Here is a 25325-nt window from a genome sequence, read left to right as displayed (position 1 = left end):
TGTATACCATTGTTACTCAATTTTACAACATACATTGTATTTTTGTATTTTTATAAACTAAATTATGAAAGTCAGTAATTTAAGTAATTCCTGCAAGATACTTCAAAATATCTTTATCTCTTTCAACCATGTGAATATTTTGGGGCACTTTTTTTTTTTTTCCTTTTAGGGCCATGCCTGCAGCTTATGGAATTTCCTGGGCTAGGGGTTGAATCAGAGCTGCAGCTGCCAGCCTATGCCACAGCCACAGCAATGCTGGATCCAAGGTGCATCTGTGACTATACTACAGCTTGCAGGAATGCCAGATCTTTAACCCACTGAGTGAGGCCAGGGATAGAACCCACAACCTCATGGATACTAGTTGGGTTTCTAACCCACGGAGCCATAATGGGAAGTCCTGAAGCACTTTTAACTTTAAGCAAAATTATTCTCACTTTAAAAAAAATTTTATAATGATTTTTTTTTTCCATTATAGCTAGTTTACAGTGTTCTGTCAATTTTCTACTGTACAGCAAGGTGACCCAGTTACACATACATGTATACATTCTTTTTTCTCACATTATCATGCTCCATCATAAGTAACTATACAGCAGGATCTCATTGCTTATCCATTCCAAAGGCAATAGTCTGCATCTATTAACCCCAAATTCCGAATCTATCCTACTCCCTCCCCCTCCCCCCTTGGCAACCACAAGTCTATTCTCCAAGTCCATGATTTTCTTTTCTGTGGAAAGGTTCATTTGTGCTGTATATTAGATTCTAGATACAAGTGATACCATATGGTATTTGTCTTTCTCTTTCTGACTTACTTCATTCAGTATGGGAGTCTCTAGTTCCATCCATGTTGCTGCAAATGGCATTATTTTGTTTTTTTTTATGGTTGAGTAGTATTCCACTGTATATATATACCACATCTTCTTAATCCAGTCACCTGTCCATGGACATTTAGTTTTTTTCCATGTCTTAGCTATTGTAAATAGTACTGCAATGAACATGCGGGTGCATGTATCTTTTTCAAGGAAAATTTTGTCTGGATATATGCTCAAGAGTGGGATTTCTGGGTCATATGGCAGTTCTATGTATAGTAATCTTGCTTTTAAAAGTAGTCAATTTTTTTTTTGCTTTGTAAAAGCAGTAAAGTATGTATATTCTTGGGATTGATTACTATAATTACTATAATTTTATTCTTTATTGTTGGTCATCTTTGCTATAAAACTATATTATTTTATGGTTTCAAAAAGGCATCTATACTCTGAAGGTGAAATAATTACTTTGTAATTTTTATAAAGATGTTAGTTTTTCATACTTATCAAATATGAAATATCCATATGTGGAAAAAAGTGGTACATTTCATATTATTGGGGAGGAAGAAGTTTTCTTCTACCTTTTTATGTTCTCCTGGATGTTCTAAGAATTAAATTGAGATGAGATACGTTAACAGAAAATCAAACAAAAATTTGATAGCATGTGTACATGGGAGAGATCTGGGAAAACTGAGTCTCTCACCGAAATGACTGAAACTCTCACCTTAAATATCATCTTCAGCTAAATACAAAACAGAATTTTTGGGATAGTGGTTATGACTTCAAAGAAGAGGAAGGCATTGAGATGGAATCAGAAAGCAAATGTTTGGTAAAAAAAGAATGTTCACTGAGTCCTGAAGAGACAAGTGGACAGAGAGAGGAATTTTAACATTTTGCCTTTTTCTCAGTTTAACATACCTAGTTCTATTATAATTACCTACGATTCTAAGTAATCCACTTGCCAAAGAGACATATTGCAGTAACAAATTTTGCTCCCCTACAATATACATGATGGTTTTTATCATTATATGTTTTATAAGTTATTACTGAGGATTGTCATCTTAGACATGTTAGGCATGAACTTGTTCATTGCAGAAATAAGATTTTTTGAATGCAAATGCAACTTCTATTAATTGAAACTAGCTCTTTAACTTTATATGTTTATGACAAAATATGTGATAAACTTGTATAAAGTTTAATACTGGAAGCCCCTCCTAAAGCAAATAATTAAAATCACATAAATAATTACATGAGAAGGCAGTTATTCTTTCTTCACATATTGTAGGAGTTATCTGTGAAATACCATTTGCTCAAATTCTCACTTGGGCTTACATTTATTATTCTCCATCAGTATGTCAGATAATAATTATGACCATTTTTATTAACTGGAGACATTATATTAAAATTTCAAATCTAGATCCACTCTAACTAGACTGTGAAACTATTGGGAATTGTTTAGTGAACTGATGAAAGCCCATTTCCTAAGATATCTCTAGTTATAACACTTCTATTAACATGTTGTAGGACAAACTGACTCCAAAGATTTCATAAAATATTTAGAAATACAAATACATATAAAAATATAAATAAATATATGATGGCTAATGAAGGTGACCTACTTGTAATCCTTTTAAATTCTTTTTCATTTTTTAACCTATTCATTCTCTTTTCCTACCTGCTCAAATTTTTATTCTATGGCAAGAAAAATATGAATCCAAAGTCAAGATCTTTTGTCCATTATTTCCATAAGCCTTCTGGTGAGAAAAGATGTTCTACTTAAAAGTTTAAAGTGAAACCAAGTTAAAATGCAAAGACTGACAGTGGAATTAACATTGCAAAGAGTAAGGACTTCATGGGTTTCACTAAATATCCATCACTTATCTTTAGAATGGTGACCTTAAAAACAGTTACACATTTTGGTTTATTCTTTTAAGGGCTACTTGCCAACCATTTTATGCTTTCCGAGTTGAATTTCATTTCGTGGTTGCCCTTTAATCACTGAAGGTCCCTTTTTATCGTTTCTGCACTAATTGGTGTTAAAACACTTGACAATTTATTGTGATTTAAGTTTCATTAGCTTGCATCTCTTTCCCCACTAGATGATTAACAGAGATGTTAAATAAGATTACAACCTAATAACAATGCCCTCTCTACCCTGACTGTATCTTTCCTCAACTAGATAAAATAATATGTTTTCTTGATGGAAGCAAAACATGGTTTCAGTCTGTGTCTTGTGAAGAAACAGACTGTCTGTCTTTGATAATTTGAAGATTTGTAATCTTCCTTCCTTAATCTTATATGATTAAGTTCAGAGCAAAACTGCCACTTAATTAATATAAATTTGTTAGTACTTGTGTAAAATCTAATAATTGTTTCTCAATCATTTCAGCTTTTAAAATATGAACCTCATTTCCAAAAAAGGAATTTCACTCACACACACACACACACACACACACACACACCTCTTAGGATATAAATATTTTAAAAACTAATTTATAATTTTCAACCTACACTTTTCAATTTCTTGAAGACATCTAAAGGGGATTTACTCTAAAAGGTGGGCTTCAGTTAACCTCATCTCAGGCTGACAATTCTCATACCATTTTTAAGAACAGCTTTATTGAGACAAAATTCATATGTCATAAAGTTCACCCTGTTAAAATGTACAATTCAGTAGTTTTCTCTATATATTCACTGTTGTGTAACCATCACTATCTTAGCTCTATATATTCACTCTTGTGTAACCATAACTCACTATCTTTAGCTGTATCTCATACAATTTCATGTTGTTGCAAAAGTTTTTATATTACTTGACTATACTTTTGATTATATCTTAGACATTGACTTTTTAGTTATTTTATATAGATATTTTCTTGACATGATTATAAATTCTTTAGTAGCTGGACATATATGCTTGTAAGAGGATATTTAATTAAAAGTTTTGAGTATAGCAACAAGGTAAAATAGATATGAAACTTTAAAGTGAATATGAGTCATATCATATTAAGTTGACTTTATCAAAGAAATACTCCAAATTCCTTTCCACAATTTGTTGTCTCACAAGCAAATACTTAGACCGTAAGAAGTGGAGCCTTTGTCTAGGGGGTGTATGCCTCAGAGATTGAACCTGGTTGAACAGAGTCCCTGCAAAATTCCTATCTATTCAGAACCTCAGAATGTGATCTTACTTGTAAATAGGGTCTTTTATTGATATTATCAAGTTACGATGAGATCATAATGGATTGTGATGTGCCCCCTAAATCTAATATAACTGATGTCCTTACAAAGAGAAGAAAATTCACATACACACAGAGAGGGGAAGGCCACAAGAAGACATAGGCAGAGATTGATGTGATGCATCTAACCAGCCAAGAAACACTGAAGACTGTCAGCAACCACCATAAGCTAGAAGAGGCAGGTGTGAGGTGGTACCTCATTATAGTTTTGATTTGCATTTCTCTGATAATTAGCAATGTGGAGTATCATTTCATGTGCCTACTGGCCAGGAGAATGTCTTCTTTGGAGGTTGCCAAGGGGGAGGGTGGAGGGAGTGAGACATGCTGGGAGTTTGGGATTAGTGGATGCAAACTATTACATTCAGAACGGATAAGCAATGAGGGCCTACTGCATAGCACAGGGAACTATGTTCAATCTCTTGGGATAGACCATGATGGAAATTAATATAAGGAAGGGAATATATATATGTATATGTATATATATATATATGACTGAGTCACTTTGCTGTATAGCAGAAATTGGCACAACATTGTAAATCAACTATATTTTAATAAAAAATAAAAATTAGGAGTTCCCATCGTGGCACAGTGGTTAACGAATCCGACTAGGAACCATGAGGTTGTAGGTTCGATCCCTGGCCTTGCTCAGTGGGTTGGGGATCTGGTGTTGCCGTGAGCTGTGGTGTGGGTCGCAGATGCGGCTCGGATCCTGCATTGCTGTGGCTCTGGCATAGACCAGCAGCTGCAGCTCCAATTCGACCCCTAGCCTGGAAAGCGGCCCTAGAAAAGGCAAAAAAAAATAAAAATAAAAAAATTTAAAAAAAAGAAGAGAAAAGAATTCTTTCCCAAAGCCTTCAGAGAGAGCAGCTTTGCAGAAACATTAATTTCAGGCTTCTAGCTTATAGAAATGTTAGAGGATAAATTTTTGCTGTTTTATATACTACCTAACTTGTGATACTTTTTTATAGCAGTTATAGGACTGTACAGGGGACTTAACACTTTGCAATGCCTTCCTCAAAATTTTCTAACTTCTTTTTTGGTGTCTAGGTCCAGTATCTATGGACAGCAGGATGAATGATATGGATCACGTACAATTATAAAGCCAGATTAAATATATAATATTAGGGAACTTCAGAGGCAAGAAGATCTGCATTGTTTTGATATGAACATTTTCCAAAGAACCAGAGCACTGTGTGAAACAACAGTGTTGCTACCTTTTTCTTCCAACAGAAGATATAAAACTAACCAGGAATGGTGGATTTGACAATAAAGAGTATGAAAAGATGATGCCTGGATTTGAGGACCCGAGGAGGAAAAAATGGTGCCTGAGTAGTACATATAGTATTCATATGCCCTGATTGGACAATTATGAAAAATATAAGTTTTCCTTCTCTACTCGTTATTCTAAGTATTCATTGATAAGTCATTATATATCACATGGACCCATGCCATTGTAACATATTTAGAATCAAATGGCTTTATAGAGAGAATCTCCTCAAAAGCTATGTGACTCAGAGACTGACACAGCCTAGACATAGCCAAGTCATGTGTCTACTGGCCTGAGGCAAACAGGAAAGGGATGAGATAGAGATAGAATCAGAGAGAGATACAGATGGAGATGGAGAGAGGAGAAAGAGAGAGAGAAAAAAGACTTTGCTGAGCAGTAACTGAACTCCTACTGAATGCAGAATAAAGGTTGTATTAGAGTTCTCTGTGGCCCTAATTCAACTTCCAGGAGAGAGGAAAGAGCTGCATGGGAGTCATTTAGGAATTTCGTGTCTTAACAGAGGAGAAGCTGGGGTTTAACTATTTATCATCTGATTTCTAGAGGCAATCACAAAGATAAATAAATAAATAAATAAATACCCCCAAACCACATTCATTCTGTTTAGGGAAATCATAAAGAAAAACAAATAACATTCCAAGTTTTTTCTGAAGACCATAGTAATGGCAGAGTGTGAGATTTAAATTTTGATCAGGCCCAGAGATTACAACTAAGATTTAAAAATAACAGTCAATAAAGAACTTTCTGCAGTCCTTACTACGGCTCCTGCCCCCTGTTTTTCCACGATGGTGAAAATGGCATGGAATAGAAAAGGTAGAGATGAGTTGAAAAAAGAAAACTGACAATTTTTTCATATACACCAAGCCACCCCTTGGTGAGAAGAGAAAAAAAAAAATTCATCCTCATAGTGTTATTCGCTGAATTGAGACTGTTTGTAAAATGAGTTATAAAACTTTTTTTTTCAACCGAAAGTGACCAGATGTTGAGGGGATGCCTGAGTGTCATCCTGTGATAAAAGACAGACGATTCTTTGTAAGAAGACTTAAAGAGTGTGTGAGGGAAATAAAGACTTCCTTTTGGTTACATTCCATGAGTTTTGTAAATTAAGGATATCAGTTGAAGCACACTTTAACTAATACAGCAGAAGTTGTGCTTTAGTAACACATTGCATGAAGAAGGCCATGGTATACATAGTGCTAAATGAAAGGAGGGAACTAAAATTTTCTCTGAAGTTGTTACAATACATTTTCTTTCTTTCTAGCTTATGTTTCACAACTCAATACTTCAAGCTCTCCCTGAAGAATTTCTAAACAAACTTGAACTTTGATGTCTTTTCTTTTTTGACCCTGACCTTGATGTCTTTTCATCCCACCTGCCCTGCAAGCATCTAGTTCTGCGTAAATCCCTTTGTCTGTACACAGACTTTTGAGACTCCTGGAGAAAAATCACACACCTCAGCCAACTATTGACACTACACATTCATGGTCACCTGTTTGATCAGTGTCTAACAGTGATTTCAACTGGCAGTGTTCCTTCTCATATCCTACAAGAGATATTTTATCTTTTGCAAAAGATAATCCAGTCCTTCATTTCAAGAAAATTGAATACATTGAAAAGTAAAAAGTCCAGTTCTTATTTCCAAAAAACAGGCAATCCTATCATTATCTATGCACACCTGTTCCTTTCATTAAAATGGAAGTTCCCCTATCAATGTCAGGTCCACATTCGTTCCTGAAATTTACAAGTGGTACCCCGCTCTGATTCTTTAGGATATATCATTATCAATGAACCCACATTCCTTTAGAACATCAAGCTGCCCCTTTTACATAGGAAATTTTTCTATTTTCATGTGAATTTTTTTCAAATCCCAAAAACAGCAAATAGAAAAGAAAAAGTAAGCTCTTTCATATTAAAAAATGTCAACAGTGACAATACACACACACACACCAGAAAAAGAATACAGAGAGATGGGATTAAGACAGCAAAATAGAAGGACTGGATCTCAACTTCTTTCCTAAAAACAACAAAATTTACAACCAAATGCTGAGGAATCATCAACCAAATGGACTGGACACTTTCAAAAAGATATCCTACTCCAGAAGACAAAGAGGAGGCCACATCAAGAGGTAGGAGGGGCAATTATGTGATATAAGCAATCCCATACCTCCCAAGTGGGAAGCCCCACAGACTGGAAAGTAAATGTTTCACAGAGACTCACATAGAGGAGTGAGAGTTCTGAGCCCCACATCAAACCCTCATGTGTGGGGATCTGGCACTGGGAGAAAGAGCCCCTGGAGCATCTGGCATTGAAGGCCAGTGGGGCTTGTGTGCAGGAGCTCCACGGGACTGGGGGAAATGGAGACCCTATTCTTAAAAGGTGCACACAGACTTTCAAGTGCACTGGGTCCCAGGGCAAAGCTAAGTCTCCATGGAAATCTGGGTCAAACCTGACCACAGTTCTTGGACAACCTCCTGGGAAAACAAGGGTGAATGTGGCTTGTTGTGGGGGAAGGACATTGGAAGCAAAGCTCTTGAGAATATTCAGCAGCATGCCTTTCTCTGGAGGTGGCCATTTTGGGAAAATTTGGCCCCACCCATCAGTGCTGAGAAGCCCCAGGGCAAGCAACAATCCAGGTGGGATCACAGCCCCACCCCTCAGTAAACAGGCTGCCTAAAGACCCCCCAAGGCACACAGCTGCCTCTAATCTCATCCAAAGACAAAGCCTCACCCACCGAAGAGACAGGAATCAGCTCCACCTACCAGTGGGCAGGTATCAGTCCCTCCCATCAGGAAGTCTACAGCAAGCCCCCTTACCAACTTTAGCCTCAAGGGGGGCAGACACCAGAAGTAAGAGAGGCTACAACCCTATTATCTGTAAAAAACGTCACCACACCAAAAACCTATATAAATGAAAAGACAGAGAACTATAACTCAGATGAGGGAGAAAGAAAAAAAACCCAGAAAATCAGCTAAGTGATCAGGAGATTCTCAGCCTCCAGGAAAAAAACTTCAGAATGTTGATGCTGAAGATGATGCAAGACATTGGAAATAAACTGGAGGCTAAGACTGATAATTTACATGAAACTCTAAGCAAAGAGATACAAGATATAAAACTTAAACAAGAAGAGATACAAAATACAATGACTGAAATTAAAAATTCATTAGAAGCAGCCAACAGCAGAATACAGGAGGCAGAAGAATGAATAAGCGAGGTGAAGGACAGATTAGTGGAAATCAAAGATGCGGAACAGAAAAGAGAAAAAAGATTGAAAAGAAATGAAGAGGGTCTCAGAGAACTCTGGGACAATGTGAAACACACCAACATTCGTATTATAGGGGTGTTGGAACAAGAAGAGAGAGAGAAAGGGACAGAAAAAATATTTGAAGAGATAATAGCCAAAAACTTCCCTAACATGGGAAAAGAATCATTCACTCAAATCCAGGAAGTGCAACAAGTACCATATAAAATAAACCCAAAGAGGAATACCCTGAGACACATATTAATCAAACTGACCAAAATTAAAGACAAAGAGAAAATATTGAAAGCAGCTAGGGAAAAGAAACAAGTAACATACAATGGAACCCTGATAAGGTTATTGGCAGATTTTTCAGCAGAAACTCTGCAGGCCAGAAGGGAGTGGCATGATATACTTAATGTGATGAAAGGAAAAAACCTCCAACCAAGATTACTTTACCCAGCAAGGCTCTCATTCAGATTTGAAGGAGAAATCAAAACCTTCACGGATAAGCAAAAGCTGAGAGAATTCAGCAACACTGAACCAGTCTTACAACAAATACTAAAGGAACTTCTCTAGGCAGAAAAGAAAAGATCCTCTCAACAGATACAGAAAAAGCCTTTGACAAAATTCAACACAAATTCCTGATAAAAAACCACCATAAGGTATCTCCCTACACCAAACAAAATGGCCATCATCGAAAAGTCTACAAACAATAAGTGCTAGAGAGGGTGTGGAGGAAAAGGAACCCTAGTACACTGTTGATGGGATTGTAAATTGGTGCAACCACTGTGGAAAACAGTATGGAGATTCCTCAGAAAACTAAAACTAGAACTACCATTTGATCCAGCAATCCCACTCCTGGGCATCTATCCAGAGAAAACCATGACTCGAAAATACACGTGTACTCTGATGTTCATTGCAGCACTATTTGCAATAGCCAAGACATGGAAACAACCTAAATGTCCATCAACAGAGGAGTGGATCAAGAAGATGTGGTATATATACATGATGGAATATCATTCAGGCATTAAAAGGAATGAAATACCAGCATTTTTAGCAACATTGATGGACCTAGAAATTATCATGCTAAGTGAAGTCAGCCGTACAACGAGACACCAACATCAAATGCTTTCACTGACATGTGGAACCTGAAAAAAGGACTCAATGAACTTCTTTGCGGAGCAGATACTGACTCACAGACTTTGAAAAACTTATGATTTCCAAAAGAGACAGTTCAGGGGTGGAGGGATGCGCTGGGGTTGAGGGATGGAAATGCTATAAAATTGGGTTGTGATAATCATTCCATAACTATAAATGTAATAAATTCATTGAGTAATAAAAAAATAAATATAAATAAAAAACTAAAAAAGAAATTCAAAAATAAAAAAATTAAAAAAAAGAAAAAGAATACAGAAATTAAAAATAAACAGAAGCAGACACTCATATATTGCTGGTGGGAGCATGAATTATTCAATTCCATTGAGAGACATTTTTGACAATACCTGTCAAATTTACAAAAGTTTATGTCCTTTCCCTTGTAATCTTAAATCCAGAAATGATCATACAAAGATATCTGTACATATATAAATTGAATACACACAATGCTTATTTGTTTTAATATTGTCAGTGATTAAAAAGTGCAAGTCAAGTCAAACCTACCGCTTAAAACTTGCAATGGATCTGCATTTCACTCAAAGAATTAATCACATAATGCCAGTGGCTGGTCTTTGATTTTTTTCTTCATCATCTACCATTCTCCCTTCCCCTACTACGCTCCAGGCACAGTAACTTCCTTGCTGTTCTTAAAACACAGAAGGCATGTGCTGGAATAAGGCCTTTCCCTTTAATTGGAACACTGTTCCCATGTGATCTGTCTCTTCCTTCTAAAACATAAATAATATAACTTCCATGAAGGTTTTAGTCTTTATCTGGTTTGTCCACTGACAAAGCTCTGAAATAATCATGCTACATAGTAGGCACTTAAAAATGTTTGTTAAATTAATGAATAATCCAAAATAATCCATTAAAGCTGAGTTTTTAGATAAAATATAGGAAATTCCTAAAATCATACTATACACTACAAAAATATCAAACAATGACTAAAGTTTTTTATGTTCTGTGGAATATCAGTATGTTAAATGAAAAAAATGATAGAGTGGTATGGAATGTTATATTTGTATAAGATATGGAAAATATTAATTTATAGTTGTTTGCATTTTTATTAAAAATCCTTAGAAGCACATTAAGACAATAAAAATTTTTAGTAATTGTTCTCACATCCATTTTTTTGTTATCTTGGTCACATGGCCATACCTCATTTCCAGGAGAGGTGAAAAATGTAGACTAGCTGAACAGCCTTGAATCCAGTTCTTCATTACAATGGAAAAAGAGAATGGGCTTTTATGGACGGCTAGAAATCGCTTCTATATAAATTCACATAGGCCACAGAGTACAAATATCTTGATTTCTCCAAGAATTTTTAAAACTCGTTTTTTTTTTTTTTGAGTCCTATACTTGAATGGCAACTGCTACTTAAACCCTTATATAATGCTAAATGCTAAAAGCTTCCCCTTGTCTTGTGTCTTCCTTTGAATTATTCATAGAAATCTGCAATAGTGCTGCTGTTAATATCTCCCAAATGCCTGCCCAGCCTTTATGTAATCCCTTCCACAAACGTGACTTTCTGCAGCTCTTGAATTTCATAGGCTTCAAATAATCTGATCTATTTCAACAGCAGCCAAATGAATAGTCCTTCCTGCCACTTCTTTGCCTGAATCAGAAGAACTTTGTATATAACCTAAGGTGTATGTTTCTGATGTCTCATTTTCTTCTATTGTTTTTCTAGTCATTTCCAGCTCTAATTTAAGTCTGGCTACTCCTTGAACAAACTTCCTTACCTGCACGGAGAGGTCAGTAAACAAAATAGATGGTCACCTTGTTTCCCACGATGACTTTCAAGCCATTTCTCCTTATTTCTTTTTCCGAACAATTTAGATCATTTTGATATCTGACAAAATCCCCATCAACCTACATTCTGGTCCCACAATGTTATTCAGCGAAGATCTTAGCTCCTATCCCACTATTTTTCTCTATGACTCTACCCTGTTTGTGGGTGTTCCTTTTGACACCTTGACATTTTATTGTTATGATAAATCTACCAATGGAGTCTCTACAGGAAGCATTATCACCCCTAATGGTTTATAGGAAGAGATTTTAATGAAAAGGCAAGTTACCTAAGGGAAGACAGTTTTTTAAAAATGGTGAAATAATTTGAAAAAATCAAATAAAAACAAAAGGAAAAGAGAAAAAAGAAGCAGAAAACAAGCAAGTAAGAATACAATAAGTACTAACAGATGAAAGAGGAAAGAAAGATTACATAGATAGATTCAGATCTCAATTCTGCCATTTATCAGCTATGGATTGTGATTTTTTTTCATGAGCAAGGGTCCGTGATTACAATTCTGATCCTGGGTTGACCAATCCAGCTCTTCCTTCCCGAACAAGATACTTTCTAAATCTTCCTGGTAAGTGACTCTTTAATGTCTACTGGAGGGCAGAAAGGGAGTCTGGCAAATAAGAAAGTGTGCAATAAATATCTGTGGAATGACTGACTGATTGAATGAATGAATGCATGGTGAATAAGGCAAAGTGATTCACTTGCTGGTTTAAGTCTGTAGTTCACAGAACTGTTTCAAAGACAGGAACTTAAGAAAATTACCACACATCTCTCAGTGCTGTGCTGCCTATCATGCTGTCCCAATATAAGATAAATACATTCACTCAAACACTCTCTATAGCCCAGATGTCATAGATCTCACTGATCTGTGATTATAAAATAAAGTTATATCCCTGCTTAATTACTAAGCTATCACAGATGACAAATGTTTAATCCTCCTTGCTAGAAACTACTTCTCAAAGAGCACTAAAAAGATTACTTAACTAGTCTCCTAACCACAGCTGAACCTGTTTTTCTTTTCCTTTTCTAGCTCCTGCTTATCCATTTCAGCCACCTTAGCATCATTGCACTTGCTCACACTACTCTCTGAATTTTTTCACTTGGGATTTTTTTTTTCAAATCTAACTTTATTGAAGTATAGTTGATTTACAATGGTATTCACTCAGGCTTTTCAACTCAATGATGCTTTTCACTTTTTTAGCTTACAGCTCAAATAGTACCTTCTCAGAAAAGACTCACTACATGTCCTATTCAAAGTAGCTCCTCTCCACCATGTCACAGGATAGAAGATCAGGGTGTAATTTCTTTATAGATCTTTTTATAATTTGAAATAGTTAATTTTCTGTTTACCTATTTGAAGTTTTGAATAAAGTTTTATTTACTTAAAGTTTTCCTCCCCTTGCTTTACTATGTAAGAAAATAAGTAAACTACTTACTTAAAACTTCACTTTCCATGGGGAAGAAGACTGTCTTGCTTACTGCTGAATTTCCAAGGTATACGATTATGTGTTTTTTTAAACATCACGTACAGGTTGTTTCTAGCACACATATCACCTGGGATAAAAATTGTAAAATTCATTAATAGCTTGTGCTCACTATATATCTATATATCACAATATAGATGTGTATACAGACAATGATATTGTCAAAAATGTATTGATTGAACATTCCTTTATGTGAAGGAAAATATTTTGAGAGACCACAGATAAGAGGGCTATATGATCTTTAATTGAAAAAAAATATTTTAGAATAGCCTTTTAAAAACAAAACATGTACTTGTCTTTAGATTGGATAATACAGAAAAGCATTAGATGCATTTATGACTTCTACTTGTTACTACTACCAGAGTTTGAGTTCTCATATAACACATCACTCCAACAGAAATGCAATAAAGAAATCCTGTGTTTTCACCCTCAGGGCTTGAAGAGTGGAAATTTAATCACTAAAATATGCGATTTTTATTAGAATGAAGGGGAAGCAAGTTCTACATATTTTCTTTAAAAACACATGCCCTTAATAGAAAAACACAACCACCTAACAGTACAGTACGAATCAGTACCTATGGATTTTCAGGCATCCAACCTATCTTTTCATTTTTATTCCATTTCTTATCTTTTATGAAATTATATTTATTTAGTCATTTCTTAATGCTCCAGAGAATTCTATGTCTTTTTTTTTTTTTTTTTGCCCAAGTCCTTTAAGTTGTTGTGGCTGATAAAATATGATATCTTCAACTGCTGTAATGAAGTTTATTCATGACTCTGTCTCTGAAGTATTGGCCCCTAATACTCCATAATCCATGAAGGACTCCCATATAGTGTTATGAGGCTCTTAGGTCCAGAATACCAGTAAAATATGAAAAGGGGAATGTATGTTTGTTTTCTGTCTCAGATTTCTGATATGTCCCATCAGATTCATTTTTTTATTCTCTCTTCATGGTACTATATAACATTTTATCTTCAGTGCTGCTTGCAATTTTCATGCCAAACTTCTCCTTAAAAGTTTTACTAGCCTAGAGATTTAAGAAGGGAAATAAAATGGACTAGTAAAGATTGGTCTTGTAGTTGGTGTCCATTTCTTAGTGATGTGATCTAGACAAAGGGATTTCTATGATGTCAGAATCAAGCAGAAATTGTCACACACAATTTCTACTCAAAAAATTACAAATAACCATACATAGATAATAAACATCTGTATGACAGCACTATTAAATGAGCCCTTTCAGTATAGATGTAAATGTCTACATTTTAACATCATTTAAGTTTTTCTCATACCTATCTCAAAGGTTACAGAAAAACAAGGTGTCAATATTCTGATTGTGCAGCAGTTAACTTCCTAAAATCTTCCAGATAGAGTCCCAATATTAGGAATCTAAGCTGCACTCAAGAGAGGAGTTTGCTTTTGACTTTGCTGGAACCTGATCCAGGGAAAAGGATATAAGCAACTTATTTTAAGATAGTTGAGTCAGTGAAGCGTTTCAATTCTGGTATTAAGGTGGTGGTTTGACTAGACCACCAAATTTCCTTCCAGCTCTGACAGCGTATGTATCTGTCCATAATATTATACATAATCCATGATATTTTATGAAATGCACTAATAATAGAGGCTAAAGTTAATGACATTTGAGAGTTGGGCAGGAAATCTATCACTAGCTTATTCTTACTTCAAGCTTATAAATACTTGGACCTCTCAGCAAACTTTTAATAAAAGTTCCAAATCACTAAGCGCTTGATTGTATGTAGTAATTTTATAGTCTTTTTAGTCTCTCTCTCCTCTTAGATAAGTACTTATGGGGAGTTTTGCTGATTAGCTAGTAAATTCTCAGCTTGAGAAAAAAGCTTAAAAAAGAAAAAGCTAAGTCAGGAAGGATTTTTTTTAATACAAGGAGAAATGTTCTTATTTAGGGGAATATAGGAAAAGCTATTGAATATCTAACCCCCCAAATGGTTTTGCTAAATGTCTACTTTTATTCAATAGATAGCCTATTAAAACACCTATGTAACATATACAAAATCAATTTATCAAGTAGCTATATTACATTGTGGGTAACATAACATCCCAGTACTTCTGACTAGTTATCAAAAAATTAGATTAAATCATTGCTAATAGGTTTATATTTTCCTAATTTTTATTTTATATATTTGGTGCATATTTAATGGAAATAAATAATTTAAAAGAATAGAGTTTCCTGCTTCAAGGTAAATTTGGTGCAGAAAAATTTTAAAGTAATAATAACTTATAAGTTTGAGCACTGATTTGCTTACCAAAATTACTGACATTTACTATGAGTCTGACTGTGGGACATCCTGTAATTAGAGAATTATGCTGGAAAATTTTGAAGTTAAGACTTTATCATGAAGTTCACTTGTTTTTCTTCTTATTGAGATAAGATTATATAAACAATTATAGCACCTGGGCATTCCAAATACCTCCTGCTATGTGATAATTATATCAGAATTTAGTGGCATAAAATCACAATCCTCTTATTATGCTCAGAGGTCTTGCAGGTTAGGAGTCTGGATGTGTACCATAGAGCTGGCATATCTGTACTTCACATGGCCTGCGCCTCAACTTGGAAACCTCAGTTACTGAGAAGTGACTCAAAAGGCCAGAACTGGAATCAGTTTGGAGGATCTTTTACGTGCACTTTTGGCACCTGGGTGAGGTGACTCAAGCTTGAGCTCAAATGGGTCTGCTGACCTGAGCTCTTAACTGAGTCTTCTCCACTTGGCTTGGGCTTCCTCAAAGTTTTGTGATCTGAGGATTAATGAACTTCTTACATCATTTCTCTGGACTCCAAGAACAAGTATTCCATGGAACAAGGCATAGGACACACGACTTTTTTGACTTAGCCTTGAAAATCCGTCATTTTCAATGTATTCTCTTGGTTAAAGAAATTACAAACCCACTCAGATACAAGAAGGGTGCAGGTGCCCTACCTCCAATAAGATGATTGTCAAAAAATTTGTAGCCATATTTTAAAAGTGACATCCTCTTCTATCTAATAAATTAGAATTTTAGTTATTTAGTTCCACAGTCTATTTATTGATTCCCAATGAATACACGTGTATTTTTATTTAACTGATGTTAAACATACACATACATTTAAAATTAATGGAAACTTTTGAAAGCACAGTCTTATTTCATTACTAATTTAACTGAATTGAGCAGCCCATCATGGGAAGAAGTTTCTTTCTCATTACTAGGTCTCATAGGTAGAAGGCTCTGGAATTGCATAAGAAGCTTATTGGTATCTTGTCAGTATATTCTCTTTCAGACAGTATTTTAGGCTGACAATTTGCCTTTCAATTCTAGCCTTTCTAGTCCCATGAAGAATCTTTCAGACAATGAAATTTTTCAGATAAGCCAATTCATTATTTTTAATGGTAACAGAGACAATTAAGATTTTCAAAGCTAAAGGTGTTATATTTCATATTGCGCCCCTTTAAAAATTAATAACAATTTTTTTCAAGGTCCAGGATGGTAAGCTAAGTCTCATATCATATTATTTGTTTTTTAGTTTTGCATATGACTCATGTCACATGTATGGGTCATATGCATTCATTAAAACAATATCCTTAGAAGGACAAAAAGGGAGGTAAAGTGGGCAGTAAAGTAATTACTTTGAGCTGGAGGGTGAGACACACTGGAAAGAAAAAAAAATTCACTATATCAAAGAAATCATGAGTGAAGGAAAGATAAACACTTTTATCATTACTACTAGCAGAAGGTGTCTGTGGCCAGAGGAGAAGAGTACTGGGCACCTACAGAACTGAAAAACAAGACTGAACTGTCATTTTATGTTTAAATTCTACAAGAGTGATGTTAGAACCTATCTTCTGCTGTATCTTGGAGTCGAAAGAGATTACATTCCAAATGCCTGATCAAGACCCTCCTGGACTGAAACATAGCAAGTATGCTTTCACCTTCATGATTAGGGAAGATGGGAATTAATGCTCTGATTTTGGTTAAAAAAAAAACCCAAACTTTATTATTCAGATCAATTATATGAAATACCCTAATTCCTTTCATAGTTTGTTAAATCAGGCTATAATGCCTACAAAAACCTTTCAAATGCTTCACATCCAATTTGGAATGCAAATACTGAAAGCAACTTACTATATTAATTATAATAAATTGAATTATAATTTATTACCTGTATTTATTCAATTAAATTCCTAATACTTAATTCTCTATAGTATACCTCCAAGCTTGACACCATTAACAAATACATAATATTCTAGGCAATGAATTCTATATGATTAAGTACATTACTAACTAAAAATATTTGGAACCTATACACAACAAGGCAATGTGCTGCTCAAATCCTACTTTGTAGAAGGGCTCAATGACCAGCTGCCAGGAATGACAGCCTTCAGTTACTAATCCAAACTGAGAAGTCATGCCCTTTCCATGATGTCTACAGCCAGTGTCTGATGGAGGCAGGGTATGAAATTCTGGCATTTTATGGCATATATTCAGGACAACCCTGATGGGTCATTTAACACCAGCTTTCTTGTGGGTTTAATCAAGGCTGTTGCCAGACCAGAATCACAGCTGAACTTCTCCTTCTGCCCAATCTTCCTTCTTTCCTCATCCTTTCACAGGGGTTGAGTTCTACCAAGGTCACTCCCTGACAAATATCTTGCATTCTAAACTTCGCCCCATAATCCATTTCTAGAAAATGCAACCTTCAATAGAATCTAAAAAATTAAGATTAATCAAACCTGAATACAAATGATCAGAATACACTTAAACTTTTAAAATATGCAAACACACATCCTACTAGGAAAAGAGTAACTTATTCTCTCTGTGAAAGAGTTTCTCCTCCAATTGATTATGTCATTTTGAATTAAAATAACCCACTTGCCAATAATGGAGGGTTTCAGTGTCAATGTCAGTACACATTTCAAAAGCATGCTTGGAATAGTGTATTGAGGAGAGGCTTGATAAATGTACACTGACTTGCTAGATAATACTGTTGCCACATAATGTAGTGGTAACTAAAATTTTTAGAAGTGCCATAAAATATGTAATAGTTTTCCTTTATGCAAGGTGAAAGAAAAGCTTTAACAGCAACAAAAACACAGTTAAAAACTTTCTTTAACATAAACAAACTTCTATTCTCATAAAGACAGCTAGTGAGTTATAGATTCTTTTCAGTGACTTAAAAATAAAATGGGGCAGCATAATCTGGAAACTGTAATGGGAATAATTGACCAAGATGAACAAAAAGGCAGTCATTTCTCTCTGTGAAGTAGAATAATGTCAGTATTGTCATTTACTTTCTTTCCATGTTTTTTCTTAGTTCAGTATTTTGTTTTTGAGTGTATGTAGTTTCAAGGTAAGTTTTTCATTTCTCCAGTCTATATTTTTATACTGACATACTGTATAAATCATTTCTTTATGGATATCTTTGTGCTTTATTGCTCTATTAACTTTCCCCTTCTTTACTAAAATGTAAACAGATTCTGGAATACATGAAGACATAAGTACATAATTCTTGAAAACTGGAAATACTTATTGGAAGTTATTAAATTAAAAAAAGCTGGTTTGTTTTCCTTCTTTTAGTAAATGATTACTGTATGCATTTTAGACTATAAAGTATGATTGCCACATACTCTTAAAGAGTATCCTTATTATTGAAGTAAGCACTATTTTAACAGTGCTTACAATAAAATTTTTAGTCACTGTTCCCTTTATTAAAATATGAACTTCTACTTAAAACCTTATTTTTTTGTTTATATATTATTTTATGGATATATATGTTACACACACATATATAATGCATATTTTATTTTATTTTATTTTATGGTCACACCCACGATATATGAAAGTTCTCATGCTAGGGGTCACATGAAACTTCAGCTGTCAGCCTACACCACAGCCACAGCAACACCAGATCCTTAACCCACTGAGCAAGGTGAGGGATAGAACCTGAATCCTCATGGACACTATGTCAGGTTCTTAACCCACTGAGCCACAACGTGAACTCTCATTTTATGTTAATGTAATAGAAATTGATTTTACTTAAAAATACTCTTTTAATTATACATAACAGAGAAAAGTCAATTAAAAGATGTCAGATCAAATAGTATATGCATACATCAGAAAACTTTTTGAAACAAGGGGTCTATTCACCCTAACTAGATCTCAAGTTAAACCACTGCAGTAACTCCTACAAAACAACTATGTATGTGTAACTGGGACACCATGCTATACAGTAGAAAACTGACAGAACACTGTAAACCAGTTATAATGGAAAAAATAAAAATCATTATATAATTAAAAAAACCCAACTGTGAACCAACTTACACGAAGTTACAGAATGAACACAAAGTTACAGAAGGAAATCCAACCATATACCGTATAGAAAAATCTCCTACTGTGTGCACGAATAGGCTCAACTTCACTGTGTTATAAATGCACCACATTATCATAAGTGAATACTCTTTTTGTCATTCATTCATAAGGTACAAACTGAACAATTTCTAACTACCAGAAACTCTGCTAGCAAAAATTCTGCTTTCAAAATAGTCAAAGCCTAGGGATGAGAAATCACAGACTCGTAATTTCAAAATGAGAATGTTTTTAAGATTTAGTGCTTCATTGTAGTACTACATGGTCCAGATAATCAAGAAAAACATAAATGAAGTGTTTAAAATTGAAGTCACAGAGTTCCTATTGTGGCTCAGGGGAAACGAAACCAACTGGTATCCATGAGGATGTGGGTTTGAACTCTGGCCTCGTTCAGTGGGTTGGGGATCTGGTATTGCCATGAGCTGTGGAGGAGGTCACAGAAGCAGCTTGGATCCAGCATTGCTGTGGCTGTGGCATAGGCCGGCAGCTGTAGTTCCTATTCAGCTCCTAGCCTGGGAACTTCCATATGCTGCAGGTGCAGCCTCAAAAAGCAAAAAAATAAAAAATAAAATAAAATTGAAGTCACACCTTAATCAAAATAAAATCTATGAGCATTTATTTCTTTGCCTAGCTACTTGGACTTCTTTATGCATACTATTATTTCTGTTAGCCAAAAAAAAAAAGAAAGAAAGAAATCTGCTAATAATAATGTACTGCTCATTTTGGGAACTGTCTTTCCACTATTCTTTTTTATTTTTTTCCTGTCTTTTTGAGTTTTCTAGGGCCGCTCCCATGGCATATGGAGACTCCCAGGGTAGGGGTCTAATCAGAGTAGGCCACCAGCCTACACTACAGTTCACGGCAATAGCAGATCGTTAACCCACTGAGCAAGGTCGGGGATCAAACTCGCAATCTCATGGTTCGCAGTCGGATTTGTTAACCACTGTGCCACGACGGAAACTCCTCTTTCCACTATTCTTTGTGACACTGGTTGGTTTCTCCTCTATTCAAGCAACTGCCATTCATCTGTGGATTGAGCACTTTGCCCCAGCAGGCCAATAGGAGTCTTTTGGAGGGACTAATCAATTACTTTTCCATCCAAAGGAAACATTAACTTTTCATGCTTTTATCTAAAATCATTCATTTTTGCACTACATCCCATCCCTTCTGGCCTATTCAAGAACTTTGACTCAGATACAATATGCCTACTTGAAACTCCTCCAATCCCTCATTAGAAATCTTTATTGGGTCATTCCCATTAGCACTCAAAGAAGGTGCTATTTCTTTCTATTAATAAACAAAAACAGCCTATAGATGACACTGACTCTAGTGAATATTATTGTATTTCTTCACTTTCTTTTTAAAAATTAAGCTCCACAGGAAAGCTATCTGCATACGTTGTACCCAATTTCTCCTCTGCTTTTCTTGCTTACATTTAATCCAATCAGAATTTAAATTCAACCACCCCAACCAAGTGCTGTTGTCAAGATGATGAAATACCTCTATGCTCTCGAATTCAATGAGTTAATTCTCAGTCTTCAGACTTTCTTATCGACAGCACTTGACACAGTGGATCACCCCTCCTCTGTGGCGCATTTCTTCACATGGCTTTAGACACCATGTTTGGTTTTCCTCCTACCCCACTGGCTGCTTTTGCTGTTTCAGTTGATAGTTTCTTCTTTCCTCAACCACTTAAAGTAGATGTGACTCAGATCTACATCCTTGATTTTCTTTTACTTTTTACCTACAATGTTATCTAATGATATCACATGGCCCCACATACAAGTATCATTTATATCCTGTGTATATGTATGTGAATATATATATATTTAAAATCTCCTAAGAGTTAAACCTTCATTTTTCTTTTTCCTCTTCTTCACATATTTAATCTGTTAGGAAGTTCTGTTGGATCTTTCCTCAAGTTCATACAGAATACAGTTACTTATCCTCATCTTCACTAAGAGCAAGTGCCTATCATTTCTCCTAGTCTCTGCTGCCAAAACCCCACCATCTTTTCCAACGTTCCATTATCTCATTACAAAATTGCTAGTTTCCTAACAGATCTCTTTGCTTCCTTCCTTTCTCTCCATAGTCTATTCTCAACATTGCAGGTATTCCTTGATATTTCTATTAAAAATTGCAATTGAGTCATTCCAGCCTTCTCTATTCCCAATACTACTTTAGTTATCTCCATCACACGCTCATGCTCTGAAACACTGTATTGTAACTTATTTATTTGGTTATATTTATATTCTTCCTCTAAAATCATGGTGGTGGCAATTTTTGTTTATGTTCTATATTGTATTCCAAAGTTCAAACAGTGCCTGGCTAATAGTTGGTTAATACATACCTGTTGAATGAGTGAAGGTAACTATTATATACTGAGTGAAACAAACTATGTGTCTGCAAGGGTATATACAGCAAGAAATCAAAAAACTCATCCCCAGAATTCTTTAATCTATTAGGAATTTGAAGTGTATAATGCCACGGAAGATGAGGATAAAATAGTACCTGAAAAGAAGAAGAGTTATTGAAAGCCTGCTTTAGGATCGGTTAATGGCTCTGGTCCCTATTCCTACTGGGAAGAGTAATTCAGTTACTACTCCCTACCACTTCAGGTTAAAAGACCTTTATCCTTTGAGAAATATTCCAGGTGTTGGCAAAGTTGACGGCAGGAGTGAGGCCATAGGCTGAAAATAGAGAAATTTAAATGAAAATCCCTGTACTAAATATAGATACCTTTAAGTTTTCCTCCTTCTAGTTCCCAAAATTCTGGCAGCCAGGCTTAAATGCTCAGGCAGATAAGAGACGTCTTTGGAGAAATGGTGGCCAGAGAGAAAAGACTTATATATCCTAAGGCCCAGAAAAAGTCCTCAACAAAACTCAAATAAACATATGGAGACAGAAAGAATATTGTAAAATCTCTCTTTTAAATATTAATGGACAATGAAGGGCATTTAATGAAAGCACAGAAATTGAGAGACCAAAATAAGTAGAAACAGGATCGCCAGAAGCAAGAGAAGCAGGTCAGGGCAAGGGAAGAAAGGTAAGCAAGGAGAGCAGCCTCAGCTTGACTCTAAAGGAGCTCTGGAACAACACTTGTAGCTGAATATATTTTCCCTTGAGACAGAGTTTGGACCCCATATCAGTCTATCATTAAGTGGGGACATAACCTTTGGTGTAAGCCTTCTCCCATTAGGCCAAGGACAGTTCTACTCACGCCAGTTAGGAAAATATGCACAGACCCAGTGAAAAGGATCTGGGCAGGGCAACAGGGGTGTTTTGTTTGTATAAATATGCTAGCATATTTTGCTAGTTTTAGATATGTGGTTAAAATAGCAGAATGAATATTTTTAACACACCATGGGAGCACAAGGAAGGAATTTGTGAATTTTAACGGTCAGGGAAAACTTCCATCAGTTATTTGAGCTAGATCCAGCAAGGTGTGTCAGTGTAGTAATTCCCCTACCTACATGATATAAATACCAAATAAAATCAGGTACAATGAAGTATTTTATAAACTATAATAGCTTTGCTTTTCTGTAAGAAACGTAACCTGAGATGGCACCGGAAAAAAAATCCTGTTCTTGGTAACACTTACTTCTTATAGTATAGCCAATATATAATGGATCCTTCTGAATTTTCAGATTTCAAGAGAATTCTAAGACAAAGATGTTGGGGTTATTATTTTTTTTAATTCTGTTTAAGTCTTTTATCTGTACTGGGACAAAGACAGATGTCTCAACAATGTAACTTAACAGAGAAAGTTCAAATTTCTAAGAAAAATTTTTGTTGATTTTAGGAATATTTTATTTTTAAATTATATAACATTTCAAAGTTTTAAAAGAATTAGCTCAGAATGGGTCTCTTTTTCCAGAGTAAAATTAGCTATAATATTTCAGATAAAATTAGGTTGCTTAAATAGCTTTAGGGGAAATAATATTTTTAAAAGTTGCTGGCATCATTTTTTTTCCTTAAAAAATAGGCAACAGAAACAATGCTTTTTGAGAAAATACTGTTGTGACTAATATATTCCCTCTTATGTGGAATAGAAATTCTCTTTATGTTGACCTTCCAGAATTTGAATTTTTTTTCATGACTTGCTTTGAAAAATCACTTTAATTATCACCCTTCAATATAGTCAATGGCCGTGCTCTTGTTATCACAATTTTCCCTTGAAATCAAAGCATTCTTTCTAGAAATTTCCTGATAATTCACAGTTTATTTAAAAATTGCCAAAACTATGAATATTTTGTAAATATTGAGAGGAAAAAGAACATATCACACAATGCACATTTTTCATTTTCCCTCACAACTACTGTTCAGTTTTAATGATTTATAATTGCATTTTAAAGCACGCTGTTAAATGAGCTGTTGCATTTGTTTTTAAAAATATAAACTCTCCATAATATCTGATCTCATAATGGTTACTGTTACTAAAATCAAAGACAGTAATATTTTCAAAGACTGTCATTATTTTCAGATGTATATATATATAAAGATATTTAGCAAAAACTACTGTCTGGACAACATGAGAATGGAATAAAAAAAAAATTGAGCTATTGTATAGGAAAAGTGAACTGTATGGATTCATTGAAAGCCAGAAGATACCTTCTCATCAATTAGGAATAGCTGACTATTTGCCTTAGCCCTCCCACTGACATGGTACAGTTTATATTACTGATGCTTTGAATGGCAAATGAGCATACTAAGAAGGGAGAAAACTTCCTCCTCATAAAACTGATATGTATGGAATATACTATAAAAAGGTACTTTTAGATATACACATTTGCTCTTAATAAAATAAAAGCGATATTGCCAAGAGCAATTAAAGAGAGAATTAAAAACTGAAGAAACATGTGGCAAGCAGTTAAACTGATACTGTGGCCACCCATAGGGAGATGATGAATTTTGCCTCTTGGCTGTGTTTTAAAGCCAATTCGTGGTAGAGGTGAGGTGTGAAACCCTGTGATTCAAACTGTAGGAAATGGAACTGAAAAAAAAAAAAAAAATACAAAGTTTTGATCATCAAAGTGCTACACCACCAATGAAATGAGAGAAGTAAAATTTTTCTCCCTTGGCTCAATGTATGAAAATAATATATACGATGTTTATGTGAGTTCTGAATAGGAAAAAAAAGAAGACTCTTTGAGAATTCATAACCATCAGCTTTCCCTCAGATAAATTTGAAGTTTCAAGTTTAAATTACCTGTGTCATCTAGCAATGGATATTATAAAACATGCAAAATTTTTATTTTACAATTGTTATTACAGTTGTGTGTGCCAAAGACAGAAAGGCGAGATTTCTTTAGAGAGGCCTACCCTGAACCCAAGCCCTGCAGATTTCAATGAATCAATGCTCTGTTGTAGGTATGTATCCTAGCTAAATTTACATAAGATATAAAGAAGACATCCTCAATGACTGAGAACCAACAGGAACCACAAACATAGGATTGTGTGCCAAAGAACTTCAGATAATAGTCTCTCATAATGAATATAAAATTAAAAACATGCAAAAATAACAATGCATTATAGAGCCAGATGTGTGATTTTACAAAATAACAAAATAGATGTTCTAGAAATAAAAAATGGCATTGTTGAAATGAAAACTCAGTGGGAAGAAGGATTAAACAGCAGCTCTGAGACAACTGCAGAGAGAACTGATGAACTGGGATATATAAAAAGATGTTTACTAGAAGACTTTGCAGAAAAATAAAGACAAGAAGAATAAGATAAGAAGGCTCAAGAAATTATAAAGAGGAATTCCAGAAGTACAGAACAGAGGAAATGAGAAAGTATATTTATAAATAAAGATTTTTCAGATTCCTAAATTCTACAAATAATCATAAAGCTGACAGGCTAGATATTGCAACTCCAGAACCACAGAGATAAAGTTTCTTAAAAATTGATCTCAAATACAGGAAAATTAAACTGCAGAGTATGCA

The 25325-nt window shown here is 34.9% G+C and overlaps 1 long non-coding RNA gene across 4 annotated transcripts in view; it reads right to left on the bottom strand.

Moving 5' to 3' along the window:
- The window catches only part of LOC110261440 (uncharacterized), a 222885-nt gene that overhangs the window by 177359 nt on the left and 20201 nt on the right, over window positions 1–25325 (bottom strand). For 3 of the 4 annotated variants that reach the window (XR_014808651.1, XR_014808650.1, XR_014808653.1), the window contains exon 2: window positions 12957–13074. The exons of the other annotated variant lie outside the window; for it this stretch is intronic. This is a non-coding gene — a long non-coding RNA (uncharacterized LOC110261440). The remainder of the gene's footprint in view (window positions 1–12956; window positions 13075–25325) is intronic. 4 annotated transcript variants of the gene reach the window in all.

The sequence above is a fragment of the Sus scrofa genome, chromosome 6 (genome assembly GCF_054392235.1).
Source record: "Sus scrofa isolate SSC_HxYL_T2T_F1_AM1 chromosome 6, Sscrofa_HxYL_maternal_Yorkshire_Landrace_v2.0, whole genome shotgun sequence".
Taxonomy (NCBI): domain Eukaryota; kingdom Metazoa; phylum Chordata; class Mammalia; order Artiodactyla; family Suidae; genus Sus; species Sus scrofa.
Note: the sequence above shows the minus strand (reverse complement) of the source record. Positions and strands in the feature narration are given on the sequence as shown.